Raw genomic sequence first — 24,118 nt, 5'->3', positions numbered from 1 at the left:
GAAACAGCAAGTTATAATCCAGAAGAAAATCACAAAAAGCTCTACCTCTCCATTTAGTCTGCGAGAGGGAGCAGTAGAACAAGATTTAAATAGAGGAGCAGGGAGTGGTGACGAGCCAGCTAACTCCTGTTGACAGCGCGCTGTTCCCCACAGTTTTGCAGCCCCACTTTGAAGACAGATTACTGTGGATTAATGCAGTCAGCAGACGTAAAGTCTACAATGGTGGCCTTTGGCAAAAACGGCACAAAGTGCACTTGAGGTGAAGTGAGTATATGTCAAGTCAAATTGATTATATTGCAGAGTTTCAACAAGTCATGATTCAAATGGGGAGACTATATCTGGAATTCTAAAATGTTCTGGCCAGATGAATTTCAGTGCGAATACGGTCGAGATATCAGTGATGTTGCTCTGGTGATCTCTGTAACTCCAGTGCAGCAGCTATCTTAACTGGAGCTGTGGGATTATGACTGATAGTAGAGTTGTGACTGAAATTCTTGTGAGCTAAAAAAGACACGATGACCAGGAGTTCACATGTCTCAGGCAGAAGTATTTATTGCAAGCCGACGCGCCGCAGAGAAAGTGATGAGCAATTTAATGACAGCAGGTTAACCGTAGTAGTGCCCCACCAATTTCCTGAAGATGCCTTGTCTGACAATGGGTATATATAGTCACATTTCACTACACCTTATTTCATAAAAACATTTGCGTGGGAAGATGCTAAAAATCCGCATTGTCACATATTTATAGTAAATTGATATTACTAGAGTCTTTTCCCTACGTAGTTGGTAGTCGACAACAATGAGACCTTAAACAGTATTTTCTAAGTTTGTGCTTCTACCGTCTTATCTCTCAGACCTTGGATACCCCAGTTACAGAGGATAACAGTGGCTCCATCTAGACACAAAAAGTCATAACAGAAGCTAAACATTGTGAAACATTGTCTAATAATGCGAAGATTGTTATGACCTGAACTCTTGGAGCGTGTGAGGCCTAGGAAAACAAGAGGAACACTGGGAAGTGAAGAAAATCTCCTTCACAGAGTAAAAATTTAAAAGAAAATATAAGACAGTAAACAAAATGATTAAAAATAATAATACTAAAACTATGATGAGTGTAGAAGTAAGTTTGTACATGTACAGTATGTACTGCAGGACTAAATTAATGTTAAGTTTAAAAAAACGGTGCTGGAGACAGAAATATTAAATAAGGTTCCTCAGTTCTGAGATGATGTAAATTAGGTAAATAATGGCCTCCAACATTGGACTCTTCAAGTGTCCTAGTTTTTCAGATTGTCCCTTGGGTTAAAGATGTATTTTGTTTTCTTCATGTGATATAAATGTATCTGGCTGTGTTTTATATGAATATGTTGATAGGTAAAACTCTCATGGCAATACCCTGCGTGGGATCACTGCACACAGATGGCTGGAAAACTCTGTGGACTGGTAAAAGTTGCCATTAAGCTAATTTGTAACTTCAGCTGTTGTTTCAGTTCCAAATGGTTTTGGTTCAGCCTGTTGGTCTTCTGAAATCATTTACTCCAATTTGCTCACCAACGTGAAGCACGTGTTGCAGAGCCGATGCAGTCACGTCAATCTGTCTGGCTCCCCCAGCCGCTGCCTCCTCTCCGCCAGAGTGTGGATTTCTGTAGATAAGCAAAGATAGCACAGCCAACCATGTCTGTCATCTGATGAGAGAAGTGCCGACAAGAAATATATTCTTCGGAAATAAACATCTTCAGAAATAAGAAAAGTTTACTCTTTTGAAAGATGACAGTTGTTTTTGACTCTTATTTTCTCAGGGCTTCATATGTCTGGAGGACGAAAAGGCTCATGTGTCTCACTGAATGGACAAGTGACAATTGATGGACATTGAACTGTGTGATTTTTTTTTTTCCTTAAGTGAAACTGAAAAACCCACCCACTTTAGTTGTTATCATGTTGATGACTAAAAGCATGACACATAGGAGAGTGCGTAACATCTGTGTGAAGCATTTATAATAATAATAATAATAATAATAATAATAATAATGATTATTATTATTATTATTATTACAATACAAATATAAAAAAATAAAAGTAAAGAATAAACAAATAAAATAAAAGATAAAATAAAAAGATGACATCAGATGTTGAGCCAATGAAGGGAAGCAAGGATCGGGGTGATGTGATGTCACCCCTCCCCACCCCACCAACCCTGCCCTCATCCCATGTTGCAGAATTTGAGCGAATCCTAACTGGCAGCTGCTCCTGAAAGTTGGTGCCCTGAAATCTTCAGAGCCTGAACTCTCTGGGCATCAGCCCCGGTTCTCTTATGCAGTGACATTATTTTTAACACACTTTCGAATAGATAATCACTCAAGAACACACAGACACACACACACACAGAGGCGTCGCTCTGTGCTCGGGCTTTAAATGCCATGTGATTACTCCTTAGGGCTCTTATAGTACGCAGCAGATTTGGACGGGAGGCTTTAACGGCATATCAAGTGCCGTGTGGTAGTTTGTTACGCCTGCTGCACATGTGCAAACATCTGCATATCATCGCCGTAGCTCCATTTATCCTCGCAACATTAAATCCATTTACCTCTTGCATGCCATGAGTCTAAATCTGAGGCCAAGTAATTAAATGCCATTCTCTTCCTTCATTAGAGAGATAATTAAGTAGGAAACCGGCACTCGTCTCATTGCTCTTTCATACGGGCGTAAATGGGGGCTGGGATGGGGGTAAAATAGATACTACCTCGTCTGAAAATCTCCTGATTAGTGGAGCCATTTGTAATTTCTTCAACTCCATCATTCAGTATCTGTTCCTCTGTTTTCAACCTCACTCTGGTTGTCTCTTTGGTCACCTCGCTCTCTCCTATGCTTTTGTGGGAAAAGACTTATAAAACAGCTGGTTCTTAGGTCACATGTTAAAGAGTTCCAGATTTTGTTGCACCTTTGCATCTTTGGGTTTCTTTTCCATGAGGAAGTGACAATTCACAGTTGCTCACAATCAGGTGTTTTCACAGATGGGTGCCAGGGTTTCCATTTTCAGAGGGAGTTGCAACCCAGTGCTGGAAAGTGGAGAGAGAGAGAAAAAAAAAGCAAATAAAATTGGGGAAACTGTCACAATTGGTGTGAAATCTAAATAAACCCCCTTATTTTAGCACAAGGGTGCTATTCCATTGGGGATTATTTGAGATTAGGGAAGCCAGTGAATGTGGAGTCTAAACTGCAGTGGAATCCGGTTAGCTATCCAAAGAAGCATGAAGGTAGTGTTAGATGAGATGAGATCAAACGATACCAGTTTCCAAGATAAAAATTGTTTGAACATTCATCCAGCCTGAGTTGGGAAAAAAATGTATTACTTTTAATCTTTTTCAAAGATAACTTTATAATTTAGGTTAATGAAAGCGATTGATGGTGTGGGACTACTTTTCTTACAGAGTGTCTTTTAAGGTCTGCTCTTTCATTGCTGTCACTAGTCACCATTTACACAAGCTACTGAAATTTAAAAAAGTCCTCATTTAAAATGAAACCTTTCAAACTTTCCACTTCTCAGATACAGCAAAGGGAATAGCTTGTTCCCCTCGCAGGTTTTTTTTTTCCGAAATGGATTTGCATTTACATAGAGGCAGGCAGCTTCCCTTTCTCCTCTGAAAAGCGAAAAGAATGGCAGGACAGAGCATAACCTAGGCGTGAGACACAGTAACATGCAAGTATATGGAAGTCAGTGTCTTTTTAAAAGCCTAAAGCTGTTGTCAGCATGCACAATGTTCAGAGACATCCAGGCAGATGTTCCTGCTCAGGCTTGATTGCCTTCGCCAAGGCCCATCAGGGATTGCACTTAGCCTAGCTAGAGCTGGCTAAAAAAGACACAGAGTCCCAAGTTATTTTAGCTATGCTCAGTTCCTCCATTAGGCACAGCTGAAATATTGACGCCGCTTGCTTTTTTCCACTGCTTCCCTCCATGTAGCTTGCATACCTAAGGTCAAGAATTAGTTGGACTAGATTTCTGTGTCAGTGCCTTTTTGTGCATTTGTCTTTCTCCTAGCTGCTCAGAGTCACAAATTTGCCATTGCCTGATTGATTCCTGTTTGAGCAAAGCTGTCGACAGCCATGTGCTTTTGTCTCCAGTCTCCTGTTTAACCTCTGAAGTTTCATACTTTGGCTGGTCCATCATTCTAAACTTGATGTTGCATCACAAAACATTAAAACCTGAAGATCTGTTTGGCCAAGACATCAGGATTTCCTACTTGTTTGGTGTTTCACCTAAATATAAATATAATATAAATATAAGTGTGATGCACAGTAGCTTCAGACAAATACCACAAGAAGAATGTATGATTCAAACAATGAACTGTGGAAGTTTTTGGACAGTGTTGGGAAAACTGAATTTTAACTTGTGATGCTTTGTCACCCTTGTTGCATTTGTCCATTAAAATTTGCAGTAGCAAACAAAGGCAATCGTTGTTTTATAGTATGATTCTAATTTCTGTATTCTTTTTTTTTTTAGAAAATTATTTTATTTGGTCTTTTAACACAGTTCATATCTTCTCAGTGAATCTGCTTTTCATAAAGGATCAACCGTTCTCAGAAAAGAATGAAAACTAAAAATAACAGAAAACATATGTTTTATGAATCACAGCACATGGAAAGAACCTGACCTGATAATAAAAACTTTTCATCTGATCTTTATGCAAACTAACTCCTGCCAGGGAGAAACAAGTGGTTTGAACTTCATTAGAATCGTTTCTCTACCTTAGATTATGATTCTGCCTGAGGTGTGTGTGTATGTGTGTGTGTGTGTGTGTGTGTGTGTGTGTGTGTGTGTGCTCATATCTTGTTTAGCTGCCTATCAATGAAGGCGAGTGAATGCATCTTTTTATCTGCTCGTATCTCATGTGCAGTCACCTGCCTGCTGGGAAGCTAACCTGCTGCATGCCTTAAAGGTTAAGACTGAGAGAAGGACCCCTTTATCTTGATATTTCAGATGTAAAACATGATGATAAATGTCAACATTTATCAGGTGCACACTATGGTGGGAGAAGCAGGTCATACTATTTTGGTAACACTTGATAGTAATATGAGCCAAAGACTTCCTCTTGCATAATGGTGCTTTCTTTCATCTTGCATCTAATCCTATTCGTGTTTACCTGAAATGCAGTGAGAGCCAAACCTTTATATGAAACAGACTTATAATAGAGCAAAGTCCCCCTGTTTTATTGATATTTTATAATATTTTAGTCAGATTACCACCTGATTTCTGATCTGCAAGCATTTTAAATTTGCTGTTAACACAAGCTCCAACCTGAACAACCATTTAGGTCGTCACCCTCCTTAGGAGTATCTCTTGAAATAGCACCCCTACAGTGGCAGGCATATTGGACCTTGGTTGTCATGGTTACAAAAATAAACATATGGACCGTACTGAGAGCAGTGTTTCTACCTGTGTTGTCATTATTACTATGATAACCATCATGGCTGAGTTAGGTTTAGGAGAAGATCGTGATTTGGGTTAAAATAAGTACTTGAAGATCTTTGTTGCCATGGTTACAATTATAACAACGTGGTTAACTTGTCACTGATAACAGAAACAACATAAACTGCTACTTCCATGTGGGAATCGAACACAGCTCACCTGTGTCATATTCTTGTGTTTTGTTGACCCATTCATCCCAACCTCCTCCTGACATGGACTCTGTCGCTCTATAAACTACGTCACCGCACTTTTCCCTTTGCTCTTGTCATAATAACTATGGCCACTAGACGTCACCTAACAACAAAAGGTAACAAGGGTTAAATAAATAACCTGCTGCACAAAGCCCCTACGGGCTCATTTTTTACAGGAGGACAGTCGGGATAATGAAGGTTTTCAAAGCATCATTATAGAACAGAATCATACTCACGGCTCTGCTGCTCTTAAATTCCCCTTTTTTACTTTTTTTTTACTTTTCTCACTTGCTAATTATTTCAATAAAATGCTCCTCTAAACAAAGCTTTACACTTCCTGCATTGATATTTCACATTAAAAGCCTCCCAATAGATCATATTTGCATAATCCTTACGTAGCCTAACAGGCTTTAATGTGAAAGCTTAACACTGACAGAAAGAACAGTAAAGTAATAATAACTAACTAACTTATCTGAAATTGATTACTGACTGAAAACAGCAAAGTTAGAGTGAAATAGTTTGGGGCTGTTTGACTGTGTTGTTATGATGATGGAAAATGCTGTGGAAAAGTTTTTGTATTGTATTGAATTTATGAAATCACTTTACAGGTAATTTGCCCCCTCACCCAGTCGTTTGGGGAGAGAGGTTTTGTTTTTATGCCAGCCAAGCATCTGGCAATTATGACATTATTGGCTTTGACAAAATAGTTAAGTCCTGTTTGAAATGTGTTGGTGACCTAAAGAGGAACTGAAAATGGAAACCATGCACAGACGAAGCTTATTTTCCATGTAACTAATCACACATTCATTTGTTATTGAAGAGCTGCATGCAATTATAAGTCGCCTCCAGTCTTCCTCCTGTCTACCGTCGCATCATTTGCCTCTCCTGAAAGTGACCTAAAATCTGTGCATCTGCACGTGGGGAAAGGGGAGACTGCTTTACAGCCATAATTACTCTGCTCCATATTCATGAGAGAGTGCCCAGTGTGAAATGTCAGTGTTTCCCACCATGCTTTGTACTATCCTCAGCCAACTCTAATTGGACGAGCACAGGTAGCCTAAGCGAAGGGGAAAATAGAAGCCAGCTTGGATTGTGGTCAAAGGGGCCTGTGGTTGAATTTTATCACCCCACCGCAGTATTAGCACAGAGTCTCACCAGGGCAGGATGGCCAATATTCAGCTACCCTGGGGTAATTAAAAATGTCTTCCGTTTAATTTACACCCGGCTGGTGAAGCATGATATCATTATTGGAATCCATTATAATTCAAGGTTATTATGGGTCTGCTGTGTTTTAGAACAGGCAAACGTAAGATGGTCGAAACCTATTACAGTGCTGTGCTTCTAAGCACTGGTTTATTTGAGCCAGAAGAAAAGGTGCAGTGGTCCTCTGTGCATTATGTCATCCTCTCCATTCCCCCTTAGGATGTGACCCAAAACATCTCTGCACATCATGTGTACTTCCAGGGTGCTGACAATTCTGCAGTGACAGCAGTGTTGTGGAGGCACACCTGGCGGACAGCACCACATACCTGCTGTACACTAGCATCTGTTATACGGGCCCGATTAAGTGTGTTTCGATGCAAAAGCGCTTATGCCAGCACGTGCATACACACTAACAGAGCACGGAGACAGCTCTGCAGCTGAGCCTCATCCCCGTCAGGTTTGCAGGTGAAGTGAGGCAGGGAAGGACCGACAGAGAGACAGGAGAGGGCTGAGGTGTTTGTGCGTGTGGGTGTTTGTTTACGCACGTGTGTGCGTGTGTGTGTATGTATGTATGTGGGAGTGGAGGGGAACAGTTGATTGTCTATTGTTCTACAAATTAGCTGCCAGTCAACCTCCAGCTGGCCTGTGGGTGACACACGTGGGCTGAGTGGCAAGTGCGAGCGATTCAAGAGCTCTGTAGCTGCTCCGTGTTGCTTTTGTCAAAAACAAGCAAAATTGAGGTTTCGAGCGATAGCGGAGGCGTGGGGGGGTTTGCTTGTGAATAGTCACTCTGCGCCGCTCTTGAACGCGCAATAATGCTTTTTTTCAACCTGGAGACTGGTGTGTGTTGTTGTCATCTCACAAGTGGAGCTGAGTGTGTGGAATCTTGGACAACATCATGATGGCTTTTAGAGGAGGTGTTGAATTGAATTTCTGACTCTTCCTTGTTGAGTGTTTTGTAGCCATTTGGGTTATTTTGTTCCCTTCTCCCCATAAAAAACATTTTAGCCACAAAATCCACTGTTAGGCTACGTTTTACAGCTGTGTGTCAAACATTTGAGGATACGCTCTGTTGTGCAGCATGGGGCTCTAGCGTAGAGGTCTCCAGCATGAAAGGGATGTCGTGACAAAAAAAAAAAAAAAGTGATCACAATTCAATGTTTGCAGTGCAGTTTTTGGTCATACAGAAATATGCTGCACCTCCCAGTCACCTTCTATACCAAGTGTAATACATTGTAGTACGTGGTAGCTAGGTGCTAATTCTACTGCTTCCCTCCAGAGCAACAAAAACCTATTCCCAGACTTATAAAACTCTCCCGTGGGGAAGATTAACTGTTGCGCAGTGTCTTGGCATGTGATAAGTCTATTAAGTAGACTTTGTGGTTGCTATTTCATCCTCTCATGGATGCCACTTAATGCAACTTGTCTTCATGGCCTCCTGACAGGCAACGTCTTGTGGTCGTGAAAATCTTTAGTGTCTGCAGTGACTGAAGACACAGTGTGTTTATTTACATTTTACTAAAACCACAATTTTTCTCTAATCCTCACCCACCGCCCTCCATTTCCCCCAACCACCTCCTGGTGACTCCGTTGCTGTTGATAAATGCAGCGCTTCATTTATTTAAAAAAAAAAAAAAAAAAAAATGTGGTTGTTTTGGGATGAGGCTGAGATAGATAGTTGAGTTAACAAGCTTTGACACAGGAGACACAAGTTCACACCCAATCTCATTCCCACAGTCAACATAAGTTTCTTTTAACTGTGCCCGTGATCTTTCTCTTACCATGACCAAGGAGTTGTGAACTTTTGATTTTAGACCTTGATCATAGAGCTGGCAGATCAGCTCATATTCATCTTTTTTTTTTTTTTGTGGTTGTTCTGGTTGTTCTTTTGAAGATACTGACAAGCGGCCTATGTTGTCATTAAGATATGAGGACAGTTTCGTTTTTGTGGATGCAGTGCTTTTGTCGGTCTGAACAAAATATTAAAGCTACACACTTTTTTGGGCACATGGAAGAGGACATGTGCCTGTGTTCGTATCAGTATGTGTACATGTGTCTGTCATCCATACTCGAGCATGTGAGTGTGCAGATGAGAACGGGCAACATGAACATATTACTGTTGTGATGGTTTCTCATTCCTACACCATCCCATAAGCAATCATCTCTGTCTCTCACCCACTCAGCCGTCACATGTATCACACACACAGCACAAAATCCCCGGGCACTTTCTCCCTCAACGAGGTATGATCCATATTTCATATATTGCCTGTAAATCGCTTGGCCAGAACTGTTTTGACGAAGCCCAGGAAGTGGCAGGGGGCAGATTGGCTCTGTGCCTGACTCCTACTGTACCCAGAATACAAACAAGCCTTCCACAGAAACTGTAAAATGCTGTATATGGGTATTTTTAGTGTCAGTTTTCAAGGTTGAAATGCTCTCTATTACCATTTCATATAGCAATCGAGAGTGTTGTACCAGTTTATCATCATACTGGCAAACCAGTGTGTATTCATTGGAACCAATTTGCCAGAGTGCATTAAGACAGGGATTAAATGTTGAGAAATGGGAAAAGACATCATCAGGCTTCGAGAAATAGAGCAATCAAACTCCCATTCTGCTGTAAAGTAGTGCCAATTCCACAAGCCCTCTCCTCCCTCTGTCTTACATCAAATAACACATCATCTGTACTGTAAGCATATGAAGAGGGACTAGTGCAGAATTTGTCAAGTATGTCTGCACACTGCTCTGGGTTTTTAAAATGAAAAACTATTTTGTCAAGTCATCTGTGTCATCTGAGCTTCCTGAATGTTTTAGCTTGATCCTTCAGTGTCAAAGTTTATCTCTCCCTCTCCTTAAATGTAGGCTCTCAGGTCTGTGTTTGTGCATGTGTGAGCGCGTGTGAGGCTGTGTGTTTATACATGCTGATCCTTTGATCCTGGATCACCTTGAGGACAGTGGCTCAGGCAATGCCATGTGGGAGACAAAATGGATGTGGATGTGTACTTATACCTGCAACGTCTGCAGAAGTTTAATGTCAAGGGACCAGGAGACAAAGGGGATCAGTGGGGTGAGAGGTTTTGTTGTGTGTGTGTGTGTGTGTGTGTGTGTGTGTTTCTGTTTGTGCACCTTTGCACATGGGATTTGCAAAGACCAAAGGGAATTTTTACCAGCGAAGGCCAAAGTTTTTAACATACATTTTTTACTATTGTATGTACATATGATGAACACAGTTAAAGGAAAGGGACATTTTAAAGTTTGCTTTATTATTTGCTTTCTTGCCAAGATATAGATCATAAGATTGTTACTCCTCATAACTGTCCGTTCAATATGAAGTTACAGTGCGCAGCCAGTTATCGTGGCTTCGCATAAAGAGTGGAAATAGAGGGAAACGGCAATCCTGGTTATGTCTGAATACTTAGAGACATAACACAGACATAAGCTGTTCAACAGAGTATACAGAACACTTTTATGTTAATTGGGGAGGTTTAAAAGTGCTGGTCACTAAAAATTTGTTAGCTTCAGGCTAGGTAGTTCCCCTTGTTCCCAGCCTTTATGCTAAGCTAACCAGCTGCATAGTAGTGCTGGGGGGTTCAAATGTTATTTTCCCTCAGTAAATACTGTAAAGGGTGCGAATCGCTAAAAGTCATTCAATATTGGGTGTTGCCACAAGAGTCCAGGATACACTAACATGATATACTGGTATGGAGTGGAAATTAAACAATATACTTCATTATTTATTTACTAAATATATGTCCTTCTACAGTAAATAAAGACAAACCTACCAACTTATATTATGTTTTTTCATGACATTAGCAGAATTAAGACATAACCTGATAAAAGCACAAAATCTAAAATGTAAAGCAATTATTAGCACTAATAGGCACCAAAAGTAGTGTAACTTAAGCAAACTGCAGCAATGAGTTTCTGCAAAGTCCGCAGGCAGCAGGAATCAGGAGTAATATCCACAGGCTAACAAGCATTGAATCTACTGTCTGACTCTGGTACATGAACAAATCCATTGAGCCCTGAAGAGCCCAAGTGGTATCTTTGGCATTCTTCAGCATACTGGCTGCAGTTTGAGCACATACAACTATAGTAAGCCCCGAGAGGAAGATGTGTGTCTGTCAATCCCTACCTGCACTGCTTAAGGCTAAACTTTGTCAGACAGTACTTGTGTGAGTATTTAATGATAAAATACTGTTTAGGGTTGTTATGTTTTCATTTATAAAGCTGACAGTTTGGTAAGATAAAGCATAGGCAGAAGAAGGTGAAAGTCTTAGTCTGTGTTGGACTTTATAGTATGAGCATGACTATTTCCCAGAGGCAGTACACACCAGTGTGAAGTCGATTCATACTGAACAATCGAAAATACCAATAAAAAAATATTCAGCTGGATATAAGGGTGATATTGACCTTCTCATCTAGGTCTCTGCAAGACAGTGCATAAGAGTATTCCCAAAATGTCGAACTAAGATAAGACATTATTGATTCCCAGAGGGCAAGTTCACATGTTACAGCAGTGCAGGAACCAATCTGAAGAGGTAGGAATAAGATAAAGAGCTGTTTAAAATGACAAATACGGCTAAGTAAGAAAATTAAGTAAATTACATTCAGAAGTTATGTACATTATATATAATACCATATACAAGACATGACTCACATAATGCATTCCTTAAAGAAACCTCTGCACACTATAAAGCAATCCAACACAATCATTCTGTAATAAATACTGTGTGAAGGTTTAGTGTTGATTTTTTGTTGATTCAGCTCTGGTGATTTTTACTGCCAGTGTTTGTAGTGCTGTTATTAGTATTTAGTATCTATTTCATGGATATTGTGTTTGGTTGCATTGCATTGTAGACATCCCACCTCAATGCTAAAAACTGTTCCATCCTTTCTCATGTTTTTTTTCTTCTTGTTTTTAGAGTGTATATTTATCTCCAGGACCTTTCATGGGATGCCTTCAGAGACATCCCATCACACAAAAAGGCAACATGATAACATCACTTTGTCACTTATCTCTGTGCTGACTAAATGCATGACTGGGTGTAGGTGCAGGGTGTGATATCACCAGATCAGTGTTTGCCAGTAAAATAACAACAGAGCCAGGAATATATTCGTAGGTTTTACTTAAGAATTTATTTATTTTTTGTCAGAATTCACCAGCTTTACCTTGCACGTGATAATTTAAAAATACAATATGAACTGTTTTGTTAACTATTATAGTAATATAGTAGAGAAAGGCCATATACAGAGTGCTGGATGAGAGACTGTACTGGGCCAAAGCAGTGTAACCCCACAGAGAGCAGTTATCTACTCTTGGGGGGGGGCTTTATTTTCACAAGAGTACACTTAGAGCTCTGTTCGATAGCTTTGATGCATAAAAATGGAGATAGACTCCCTCTTGAGGTAATTTATTCCTTTTTTTTTGCCCAGCCAGGCCAATCAATTTACATCTGCTTTTTTTCAAAGTAATATCTATGGGCAATGCAAGGCATTATGCTGAGCTTGACTGTGTGTCCACTGTGGTACCTGCTGTCTTGTACAGATTGCCTGTGTGGAAAGTTAGGCCCCAAAAAGCAGCCATTATGAAAGCTAATGTCAGAGGAACTTTAGATTACATCCTATTCTGCGCTTCCTAAATCCCCTATATAGCAGTGAGGCACACAGTACTTGTTTGCTGTGTTGCTGGTAGATGTCATATGGTGCTGATTCTTGAAGCTGCAGCTGTTTCACACCAAGGAAGGTTTTCTTTTGTCCCTATGGGGAAGTTTTCTTTTCACTGCCTCATCCAGTGAAGACAGCTTTCCAAGAGCTGGGATAGATTCAGAATCTGAATTGCTCAGGGACACTTCAGCAATAGATGTAGATAGATGACTGCCAACATGAGTTGAATCCAGGTTATCCAGTTGAATGATTTGTCTAACCACAAGGCAGCCATATTTTCTTAATAACTGTCTTTTGGCCTGTGTTCTTCTTCATACAGCAGGGTGTATAAATAGCTGTATAAATAGCTCTCATTTAGTCATGCTTTCACATCAGATGGATCCAGTTTACACATCAGGCTCTCTTACACCATCACATTACTGCTTTTTAGTCTGAGGCTTGAGAAGTTACCTACTTTCAGGCACCATTTACTTTGGTCAGTATTTTATCATTGCTTTCACTCCTGTATAAAGGTAGCATTGTAAACCACCTGAATCTCCTCTCCCAAAGGTGTTTAAAAAGTGTGGGCTCTAACTTCAATATCTGATGCATGTTCCTGCATAGAGCTGGTTTGCAATAGCAGCCTAATCCCTTATACAGATCTTTATTTGTGACAAATAAAAGGTGAGACAGAAATCTGTACGTGCAGAATAATAGTCTGTTCTGTAGAAACTAGGTCTTCGGGGATTGTATTGTTCCCGGTGGTGCACCCAAGGGAACATGCCGTGATGTGGGTCTTATCTTGATTCCCGCTTAATATGAAAACAAAAATAAATTTGTGCAGTTAAGTCATTCATTTTTAATTGATTCAGCCAGTGTTGGTGAAATATCTTCACTGCTTCTTCACAGTGGTCAAGTACTTAAAAGCTGGCACAGCTGGATGTTGGTAGTTGACGACTTGATATGTTAATTTGTAGGATGAATGTTTCCATCATGTAAATGTCTAATTGTTTGTATTACTGTTATTTATCTATTTATTTTTGGCATGGTTTAGCTCACTTCAGCTCAGCTTGCCCTGAGTTGCTGTCCTCCAATTGAGGCTCCAAGCTTCATTCATAAGTTATACGGGTGTTACTGCATTTTTAATCTTTCAAACAAACGGCCATGTTTCAATTGCTGCTTGTCAGTTTTGATTTTATGATTCATTCATTATTAAATGTGTTAGGCTACAGTGCACTGCAATGGATGGATTTTTGCACTTTAGCCATGGGAGGGGGGTGAGTTTCTGTGGGAGGGGAGGACAAACGAGCGCTTGAACATGTGCAAGTTTGCATCTCATCACGGGTAGCTTTCAAGTTCGTCTTAGTCGTGTCACAGCAGATGTGAGTTGAACCAGTCCAGGTCAGTGACACATCTAAAACGTCCCAACCGTATCACTGACTCGACAAAAACTCAAGATCCTCTTTGTAGATTTCTTCCAGATATTGTGATAGTGAGCTGCTTCCAAGGTCAAGGATGAAGCTTCAAGCTCAGCATGTCACTGATGTTGTCAATGTCGTATTAAATACTTTATAGACTGGCTCATTTGGAGATTGTTTTTTGCTGCACTGAGATGGTGATAGCAGGTGTTGCTGTATATTCTTCTTCTTTAACAACATTTTGGTCCAGAGCAAAGTATCTCAACAACTACTGACCAGACTGCCTTGAAATTTACCCTTGACTAAGATCTGGTCCTTGAGTAAATGAATACATCTCTTCTGTTTTTTGTGAACACACGATCCTTTCTGTAGCATCGCCATCAAACTAACACTTCAGCAAGTAAGAACAAAATAAAGTAATGGGTAAGATACCATGAAATTGACTTATTTACTTGGCGTATTAGTGTTCCCCAAAAATTAAACCTGGAGTAACTGGTTTTGACACATTATTTTAGCTGATATGATGCCCTTGTTCACAATGAGTGGCTTATTTACACATCCAGCAGTTAAAGAGGAACATTAGCATTCATCTGGAGTTGTGTTTCTGGCCACCTGCCAAACACAAGTCCAATATTCACTTTCTTTTGTTTTCCGCTCCACCAGCTCCTGATGGACGTATCTAGCCCTTCAGTTGATATCAGTCATTGCCACTTTAACCACATCACTTTGAGGTGTTCTCTGCCACTAAAATGGGGCCATGAAGATCAACTCTGCACACTAGATATCTTATATAATTGAAAAATATATTCCCAAGGGGACACTAATGACCCCAATGTCCCTCTTCCTGCCCCATCCTCAGGACAGATTTGACATTTTTATCCCACTACTTATTAATAAGGTGTTAAGAGATGCGAAGGCATGATGCTTGTTCCCTCCCACACTCTTCCTGTTGTTTATAACAAACTTTGCAGCCTCTAGGGGCTGCTAGTGGGGCTTTAGATTTTTTGATGTTATTTCTCTCTTAGTTGGTTCCCAAATATGGTTCTGTGTCGGGCATATTTTTAAAAAAGCAAAACCTGTGTTAGAAATGAAGCAGCTTCATTCTTCTGACTTACTGAAGTACAAAGGATTAACAGCAGTGGCGCATGTGAACTTCGGAGTGGAAGATAAAACAACAGCTTTCCAAATAGATGAACAAACACACACACATGCAGACACGGTTTGGTGAGGAGAAGCGAATCTGACTTGAAAAACGGCTTCAAATGCTGTTTACCGTATTGCTGTCGATATTATTGTCACCGTTCAACATGGGAGTGCGTCCTGTGTCGGGCTGTGATGCTCCAAATACCCAGCAACGCTCTTTGTCCTCTGCCAATCCTCCTGTAAAGCCAGTCACTTCAAACCAGCAGAAGTTTGGAGCTATTTCCTTGGACGCTGAAACATCACACTGCTGCAATTACTTTAGACTTAATGGAGAAAACTGGAAGAACAAACCTAGAGGACATTGAATTAACCATGAAAGCAGCCTGATGGATTTGCTTTACTCTTGACAATCACAGTTCAGGTACCACAACAAAAAAATAAGCTTTTATCTGACTAGAACTCTAAAGAAGGTCAGATTTCTATATCATACGCATATGTGCTCTTATTCTGAAATTATGTTTCCTTTTTTTTTTTTTATGCAAATACTCATTTGTGTCCCCCCTTAACCAACTGTCAAATTGTCAGCAGGCAGATAATTAAACAGCAGTCACATTTACTGAGCCACGCTAAAATATAAGGATTTACTTCTTTTATGTTATATCATTGTAAATTGAATATCATTTGGTTCTGGACAGTTTGACCGACAGAACCTGCTATTTGAACACGTCACCGTGAGGTTCTGGGTAATTTTTCACTACATCTGATGTTATACTGATTAACGGATTAATGGATTAATTCAAAGAAACCCAACAGATTAAATCATAATGAAAATAATTATTAGTTGCAGCCCAGCTAATGACTAAAGTTTCACCCGCGCACAGTGGACAGTGTGTCATATCTGAACGTCCTGCTTTGGACTGATGCGTCTTTATTTGTGAATGAGGAGTTGAGGTTAATAGAGTTAGGAGTTTTCATCTTCGTCTCCTCTGTGTCCTCCCTCCTCTGTGACATTAAGATGTTTTGCGCTCCATTTGCCTGCGTGTAGGACAGGCAGAACAGACTTCATCTGTCACAGAGAGACACCACAGAGAAATCAGAATGTAAAACACTAATTAGCCCTGATCCTGACGAGGGTTCATTACCAAGTCAGCATGAGACTCCACGCTCCCAAGATTCTTATTGGTTGACTGGTTTGCAACAGAAGACACAGCATTTCAGACTCCGAGCATTGGGTGTGGCTCGGAGTCTGAAATAGGAATATCAGTTTTATGTGGTGGCTGCTGTTCGGATGTGTTTGTGTGTGTGTTCTGTACAGGTGGCTTGTTTTGCTTATGCATGAGTGTATGCATGCAAATGAAGGTGCCGGGTTGCCGAGTGGCCGTTGCAGCTGGCGTGGAGAAAGGCGAGAGCCTCCATTTGCAGCATAAATGCCCCTGAATTCCCTGCTGAAAGGCTGAGCACCCTGATGGGTCATTTGAACAAGACTGCGGATCAGCTGCTCACTGTCATGTACTGTGCTGTAAAGAGAATAACCACTTCCTGGATAGTCCACTTTAGTTCTAGAGGAGGGAGTGTAATGATCAAGATGACTCCTTTCTATACACCAACAAGGCACATGTGTCTTTAAAGTGTGGAGAGAGAATTTCAATCTGTCGATGAGTGTTTTTCTTAAAGTCAGGTGTATTTCATTCATAATCTTACCATGGAAATTGATATCAACGGTCATTTGAACTTAATATACTTATACCAGGGTTCCCATTGGTCATGGCTCATGGAAAACACATGGAAAATGAGAGAAAAAGTAAAATGTCCTGGAAAATATTGTGTTGTCCTGGAACATTATGTCAACATTCAGGCAAAGTTGTGTCCAGGATCGTGCTGGCGTTCCAATGGTAGGTTAGTTTATGGACTTTGGGGTGCTGTGAACACACCCCAAAGTCCCATTGCATGCGTGCAGGTTGGATGATTTCACTTATTTTGAATAAGACTTCCACAGAGAGGAACATATCAGTGTATGGTGTGATTCCTGTCTGTCATGTGAGCTACAACAACACTGAAAATGTCCTGGAAAAGTCCTGGAAAATTATATCTAGAAAAGAGTGGGAACTCTGTATACTGTAGCCATTTCCTGCTTGGGCTTGAGAACTGTCTTCACCAAAGAGAAACAGAAATGAGATTCTCTTAAACATTCAGCCTATTACCCAGCATCAAACCTAGAGGGTGTTTCTGAAATGAATTTATGAGTGCTGCACTATGCAAAGACAAAAAGCAATAGATTGAGTTGCAATTAAACCTAAACTAAAAGCAGCAGTTCGTCTTCATTCTGTAAATTTATAATGCCATCACTTCATTTCTAGGTATTAATTGATGCATAAGTTCTTGAATTTACAAGATCTCAGCTTTTCAATAAGGTGTAAGGAAGAAATTTAAAATGTGAAAACACACCCCATTCCATTGCAGGGTATAGAGATGATTAGTTAATTTCAAAATTAAAGGATGATGACATTTTTTTGGATCTTTCTTCACGCACCCAAAAAGTGATTGACACAAGCAGATAATTTGGATGAAATGTCAGTGGTGATGTAACTCTTTGTTCGGCTTTTCAGCTTCTGTTACGCTTTCTTCATACTATACTTCATCAGGCTCTCAGCATGAGAATGACAGTCGGCCTACCCTGAGAGCAAGACATGCAAACAGAGCTATATCAGAGCGCTAACTCCAGCGGCCTCCTCGGAGGAAAAAGAAAAAAAATCTGCTCACCAAAAAAGTGGCTAGATGATGAACCTCAGCGAAATTGCATGCGAATTCAGTTTTCATTGTAATTATATATTTAGCCCAGACAGCACTCTCATGGTGATATACAGTATTAAAGACCATGGTCTTGTTGAACCTCAATCCGCTCTGCACCACTAGTTCACATTTTACTTAGAGACTGTTCTACCGAGCCTCTAATTATTTCGCATGGAAAAGTACAACAAAGGCGCGCTCAAGATAAAATGTAGCTGTGTTAACTGAAGATGCACAAAAAAAAAAAAAAAGCTGAAACCCTTTTGTAAAAAACGACTAAATCTGCGGTTCATCTGCCATGTTAAATGTAAAGTTAAAGGTCCTCAATCAGCTTCCTGCTACGACTGATGGTTAGCTACAGTCGACACATACACTAGTTCCTCTCAAAGTCTGAACAGTTTTGGTCGTTCAAAATGAGAGATTTTTGTGTTTTTGTTTTTCTCTGTGCTCCTCTTGCTGGGTTGATGTGGGTGGGGCTCAGCTGGAAAAGTGTGATGTCACATACTTCCCAGCGCCAATCAGGCGTGAGAAACATTTGACTCAAAACCCGACTGGTCAGGAAAATATGTTATACAGGGAGACTTTTTCAAGAAAATGTTTTTCTTCTGAAATATTTTCAAATAAAAAAATCTAAATAAAAACGGAAGGATTAGAAAAAAACATGCTCTCAAAATAAAAAGGGAAGCTACTGGAACTACTGTCCAAGTTCAAGGCATCACTTCACCTCAATTAAAAAAAACAAATTGTATTTTCATACTTTTTGTGGTAGCTATTTTTGCTTGAAGTTTGCAGATACTGGAACTACTCTCTACCAAAGAAATAGTGCCTTTGAATAAATGTTGTTGTTTCTTAAGCAGCGATGATGTGATGATGATGAAGAAAACTCCGCTGACACCGTCTTACTTGTATATAAAGAGGTTTATTACAAAGAAGTCCAGCATCAAATCAAGCACCATGGATTGCCTGAGAGAGGAGTCGAAGCCAATATGAATCTCCTCTGAATAACTGCTCTAACTCCCCGTCTATATAGGCTGATTGTTTTCGTGAACCTAAGGTAAAACATATGGTTTCTGTAAATGCAGAAAAAAGGCTTCCTTACGTAAAATGAGGGAGTCACCCATCTCCCAGTGGCACCTAGACCTTTTGACCTAAAACCTTTTGACTTAAGACCTTTTAGCTAAGGTCCTTAAATCTTTTTACCCTAGTACCTTCTGACTAAGGCCATTAAATCTTTTTGACCAGGGGACTACTAGCTAAACATACCAAATCCATAAATTCACACAACATAACATACAGAACTTCAGATACTACAATGTCAACATCAAGATCTGTGGATTTTCCAGAGTGGAGGTGAAACAGGTTCTGGAAAGAGATTTTTAAATGTAATCTTTCAATGCTGTAAGCACAACAACCAAAATTTTGGTTAACTCAAGTTTTATCTCAAAGGTATCGCAAAAACCTGGGCACATGAACAACTAAAATTATCTGTATGTCTATACAAAGTAAAGGAAAGATAGAGGGTAGTAAAAAGCAACTGAAATAGTACTTCTGCTACTACTCACAAAGACATAAATTGGATCTTTCAATGTACAATATATGCACTTACACATTTGAACCACATTCCCTTGCATTGGCAATTATATTCATATAAATATACTCTGATCTCAACTGCTGCCTCCCTTTAACATAGATGGTTGTCAGAACGTCCTCTCTCCTCTGTCGTTCATTTGCCCATGAAACATTATCTCTGTGTTCTGTGCTCACAACAAGCGGTGCAATAATTGCGCCCCCGGGTGTCTCAGATAAGGACTCCTCCTAAATGAAAAAAATATGAAGGGACATCTTGACAAATGCAAAGAAACGCAGTAAAGCTGGAGCTGTGCAGGGGCTGTGCACAGTGCCTCCTCAAAGCTAACAATGAGTCATGCATATGGAAAGTTTCGCCTCACTTACAGCACATCGGTGGCGGCGCTCTGGATGTGCACGTGTGCGTGCTCTCCTCTTGTCATTTTGGAATATCTCAGTGTAATTCAGAAGGTCAGCAGCAAAATACTGAACTCATGTGTCAAATCAAATTACGTTTTGAAATGCCACACGATTAAACTGCAATTTGACTTTGAGTGTTTATTCCTCCCAAGGCCTTGAGACTGGCTCCCCCACCCTTGCCCCCTCCCTCAGAAAACTCAAAGATTGACAGAACAGGGACTAGAAGCTTTTCTTTTCTGTCATTTCTGTTTGAGTGTGGAGAGATTTCACTCTTTTGAAATTCACAAAATCTGTTGCCGTGTGCACAATGCATGTATTTTTTTTTTTCCCTTCTTTTAGTTCAGTGGTTTGGCTTCAATGGGCTTTCAGAACCATCAAAACATAGAGGGAGAGGTCACATGCTGTTGGAGGGGGAAGTGACACCAAGTTACCCCAAGCTGGGTTGGAAAATGTGATCCTAGGAATACCTTGCTGCCGTGCTAGTAGCGCGACTATTATCCATCCCTTTCATTTTTTTCCCTCACTCTCCACCGTTCATTCCCTCACTTACTCCTCTCTTCCCTCCCTCACATCTCCTCTCCCTGTTACTAAAGGCAGCCCACTCCTCTGCAGTGGCTGCCTGCCTCCCTGATTTGCTCGCTGCTCAGGGAGGATTTGCATAGGCTGGCCCACTTGCCGCTTCTCCCCTCCCCCTTTCCCTCCCCTCCTCTCCCTCCCTGCCTCTGCCCCATCATCTTCACTTAGTTTCACCTGAGCCCTCATCCTCTCGTCCCAACTCTCTCTCTCTCTCTCTCTCTCTCTCTGTCCTCCGTTCTCTTTCTCCCACTCTCCCCTCCTCGCTCACTCTCTCTCTCTCTCCCCCCCAAACCTCCCATCCCCACCTCTCCATCTCGCTCCCTCCCAGCAGTTTCTCATTTTCTCATCCGATTCTTTCTCCCTGGCTTTTCTCTTCCTTTATCTGTCTGCAAATCTGTCTCTTTCTCCTGTGGAGTAATACAAAGAGCTATCAGTCTGGGTCTCTCTGGGTTAACAAGCCAGACCACTTCACTTCTCTAGGGACATAAAAAAAAAAAAAGAAGAAAGAAAGAGCTGGAGAAAAAAAGTCAGACAAATATTGGATCCAAACTTAAAGACGGAGATAAAGCACGAGTGGGGATCTTCACCTTGCCTTGAGAGTCTGTAGCCGAACTGTGAGGGAGCAGGGAGCTGGTTACTGCTGAGAGGATAGAGAGACAGAAAGCTGACAGTTTGTCCGTGCCGGAGTGTGTGGAGCTCCTCGTCTCTCTGTTGTTCCCTCCCTCCGTCTCTCCCTCCTCCTCGGTCTCATAGCCGAGGCTGTGTATTATCTGTAGCTTGACAGAGCGGAGCTGTGCAGAGCAGAACGAAGCGGAGCGAGCGGACAGAAGGCTGCAGCGCAGGTTGTTCCCCCTCCTGTCACTCACGCTGCACCTGCAGGTGAAGAAGGGGCGCGCGGGGACACATTCCAGGTGTCGCCTGCGAGAGCGTGCATTCACAACCCCGTCGGTTGCCTGCACACACTCACGCACGCACGCATACACAAGCGGGCTGCATGGTCATCAAAGGAAGAGCCACAGGGTGATCCTGCCGAGAACAGAAAGTAAAGACATATTGGATTCTGGTTCAAAGAGCCAGCGAGGTAACGAAGACCAGCGGGAGATCTGCTGCCTTCCTCCGAGTGGAGTCCAGGAGACGAGCCCGAGCTGCGTTCTGTTTGGAGGGAACTGCTGGATCTTACATTAACAAGGAGCTTGTGTCGATTTCTCTCTGCTATGGAGTTTGCTGCTGTATCCTGGCCACAGGAAGGTCACTTTTTCTGAGATCCTTGCACATCTGCTTTACTATCTTCTAAATATCCAGTTGAGGGGGGGGGGGCGTGAAGCATGCTCCCCAAAGGAAAGTCCCAAGAGGGCCAGCTGTTCTGGATGTTGCCTCTGGCAGTGGGATGGATGTTGCTGGGCTCTGCCTGGGGCTCCTCCTCCTCATCTTCAGACCTCCATCTCCTGTCCCCTACCCCCGGAGCCCCTCTGCCCCATGCCTTGCCCCGACCTGATCACCCTCAGGGCCCTCAGGGGCCCAGGCACCACCTGCCACCTGTGTCCATATACCGCTCCCCAGCCTCACTACGAGCCGGCCACGGTGAGTCCTGTCACCACCTCTCGCCTCCAGCCTCTTTCTCCCCCCTCCTCCCTGTTTCTGTCCATTTATCATCTTAACTGATCGGAGTCAAAAGGAGCCATCTGTAGCAACCTCTCTATCACTTACTTCTCTCTGTAACTGACTCACTCACTTCCTCCCTCCCACTGTCCCTCTGTCTCTGTCTTTCTTCCCCGCTCTCCCTCTCACTCTTCCATCCACCACAGCACGGAGAGCTAACGATAGTTGACAGCAGCTCTGCATCATGGAGCTGTATATCGTTTATGAGATTATAGGTTTAATTGTCAGTGAAAGGCACTGACAAGCAAAACACCCACAGTGACTCTATCAACCGAGGAGCAAGCAGCTCCTCTGAATTACCATGATCCCACCTTGTAACTGATGATTGATGGCGCGGAGAAATGGACGCTGGGTTTCCTCAGCTTTAATAAGACTGCTACTGTTCCCCACTATTGTCGAGGGGCTTGTCCTCTTACATGTTAGGTCTCTGTTCGACAAAATGCGCGATGACATCTGGCTTTTTGAAGTTGCCTTAAAATTTAATAACCCTGTTTAAAAATTTCCAGGCAGGATTTCATGCATCTGTTATCTCCTCTAACAGCAGCACCAGCTTTTCTTCTCTGCAATTGGATGTACACACCCAGGAGGGAGGATTAGCACTGGTGATCAAATGCCTTTTCAATATTGACTTATGTTTTATAGGTACTTACTGTGATCTATTTGCACCATTAGCGGCTGCACAGATATCAGTGTAAGGATCTTCAGGTTCTCTGGCAGCACAAAGTCCATGCTTGCCACAGCTCTGCTGTGTTATCATGGCATCATTAGGTGGCTGTTATTTCAAAACTATATTTATTTATTCATTTTTTCTATCATCAATTTCTTACATAACTGTGCTGCAGTTACCTGTGCATCAATGAATGGCTAAACTGTAACTGTAAATAGAGAGTGAGCAGTTACCACATGTGTAGGAGCATGTATAATGAGTTCTGACTATGTTGACCTCTATAACAAATGTCAGAATCTACATTTAAAATTGGAGCAAATGACCCTCATCCACGAACATTACATAGTCCCTACCACTCAAAAGTGGTGCAGCATTTAAAGCCCATTTATTTTTAAATCTTGTTTTGTAGGTTGTTGTTGTTGTTATAATGAAAAGTGACAGCAACATCATTTTAACAATGATGAATTCTCAATAGAATACTGTAGCCACGTTTCAAGAAGCTGCCTTATCAAATTGTTGCAACACTGCTGGGTTATAATGTCTAAACAAAATACCACAGAATATTTTTTTATTTATTTTTTTGAGACATGATGCAAAAGATGCCTGAAACAGAAAAATAGCAGGCCAAATTCAAGGGGTCTTTGCTGAATTCTGCATTCGTAGCATCTGGGACAATCCAGTCGGTGCTTTTTGTGTCACACTAGATCAATCAGTCCCTGTGGGGGGATCGAATCTGTTTGAAAAATAAATTTGAGCCAGGTCTATGCTTGACTCCTTTTAACACATCGAGGGCTCATTTTTAGCACGCTGAGGGCTATTGGAGCAGATGAGCCTGACAGGCGGAGAGGGAGAGAGAGAGGATCTGCATTACTAATGTGGAATGTGCAGACCATACAAAGTACGAGGGTCTGCGCAGGGACTGGGTGGCAGCCATTTAGAACGCCATAGGTATGATGCTTGTTTGTGTAAATTCAAAAGCGGCACACTGATTGATTTATGCCGTCATCAATTTCATCCTGATGTGCTGTTACAGACTCAGTCTCATTTCATTTTCTTAAGATTGAGGGTGCAACACTAGGAAGTTACTGTAGATTATGTTTGTCTTGACATGAATGAGATCATTTCCATCTATTTGATTCATTTAAAATATTTGCTTTTATGGATGGAGTCTGGTTTGTGGATGAAATAGCTTTTTGCCCAAATCATATATATGTTGTTTTTCACTTGCTATAAGCACTGAGAGCTCTTTATCAGCCACATTACTGTATGATTCATATGTCACAGTTTTTATAACTGTATATTAGTTGGTTGAGGTTGGTTCTGGTTGACTCTTGTGTAAATTTGCATGCAGAATGTGGTGACTCAGTACAGAGTGAGAT

General features: G+C 41.3%; 1 protein-coding gene and 1 long non-coding RNA gene across 9 annotated transcripts in view; one reads left to right on the top strand and one right to left on the bottom strand.

Moving 5' to 3' along the window:
• The window catches only part of LOC139621818 (neurexin-3b), a 290,171-nt gene that overhangs the window by 160,572 nt on the left and 105,481 nt on the right, over positions 1–24,118 (top strand). The gene's annotated exons all lie outside the window — the stretch shown is intronic.
• Positions 1,280–6,116, bottom strand: LOC139621820 (uncharacterized). The gene is made up of 3 exons (XR_011691091.1): positions 5,623–6,116; positions 2,938–3,055; positions 1,280–1,642 (listed from the first exon to the last, which is right to left on the bottom strand). It is a non-coding gene; the product is annotated as an uncharacterized lncRNA (long non-coding RNA).

The sequence above is a fragment of the Trachinotus anak genome, unplaced genomic scaffold (genome assembly GCF_046630095.1).
Source record: "Trachinotus anak isolate AG129_WGS33_773 ecotype Australia unplaced genomic scaffold, CSIRO_AGI_Tana_v1 ptg000005l, whole genome shotgun sequence".
In the NCBI taxonomy this organism is placed as follows: Eukaryota; Metazoa; Chordata; class Actinopteri; order Carangiformes; family Carangidae; genus Trachinotus; species Trachinotus anak.
This window is presented reverse-complemented; position numbering and strand designations above follow the sequence as displayed.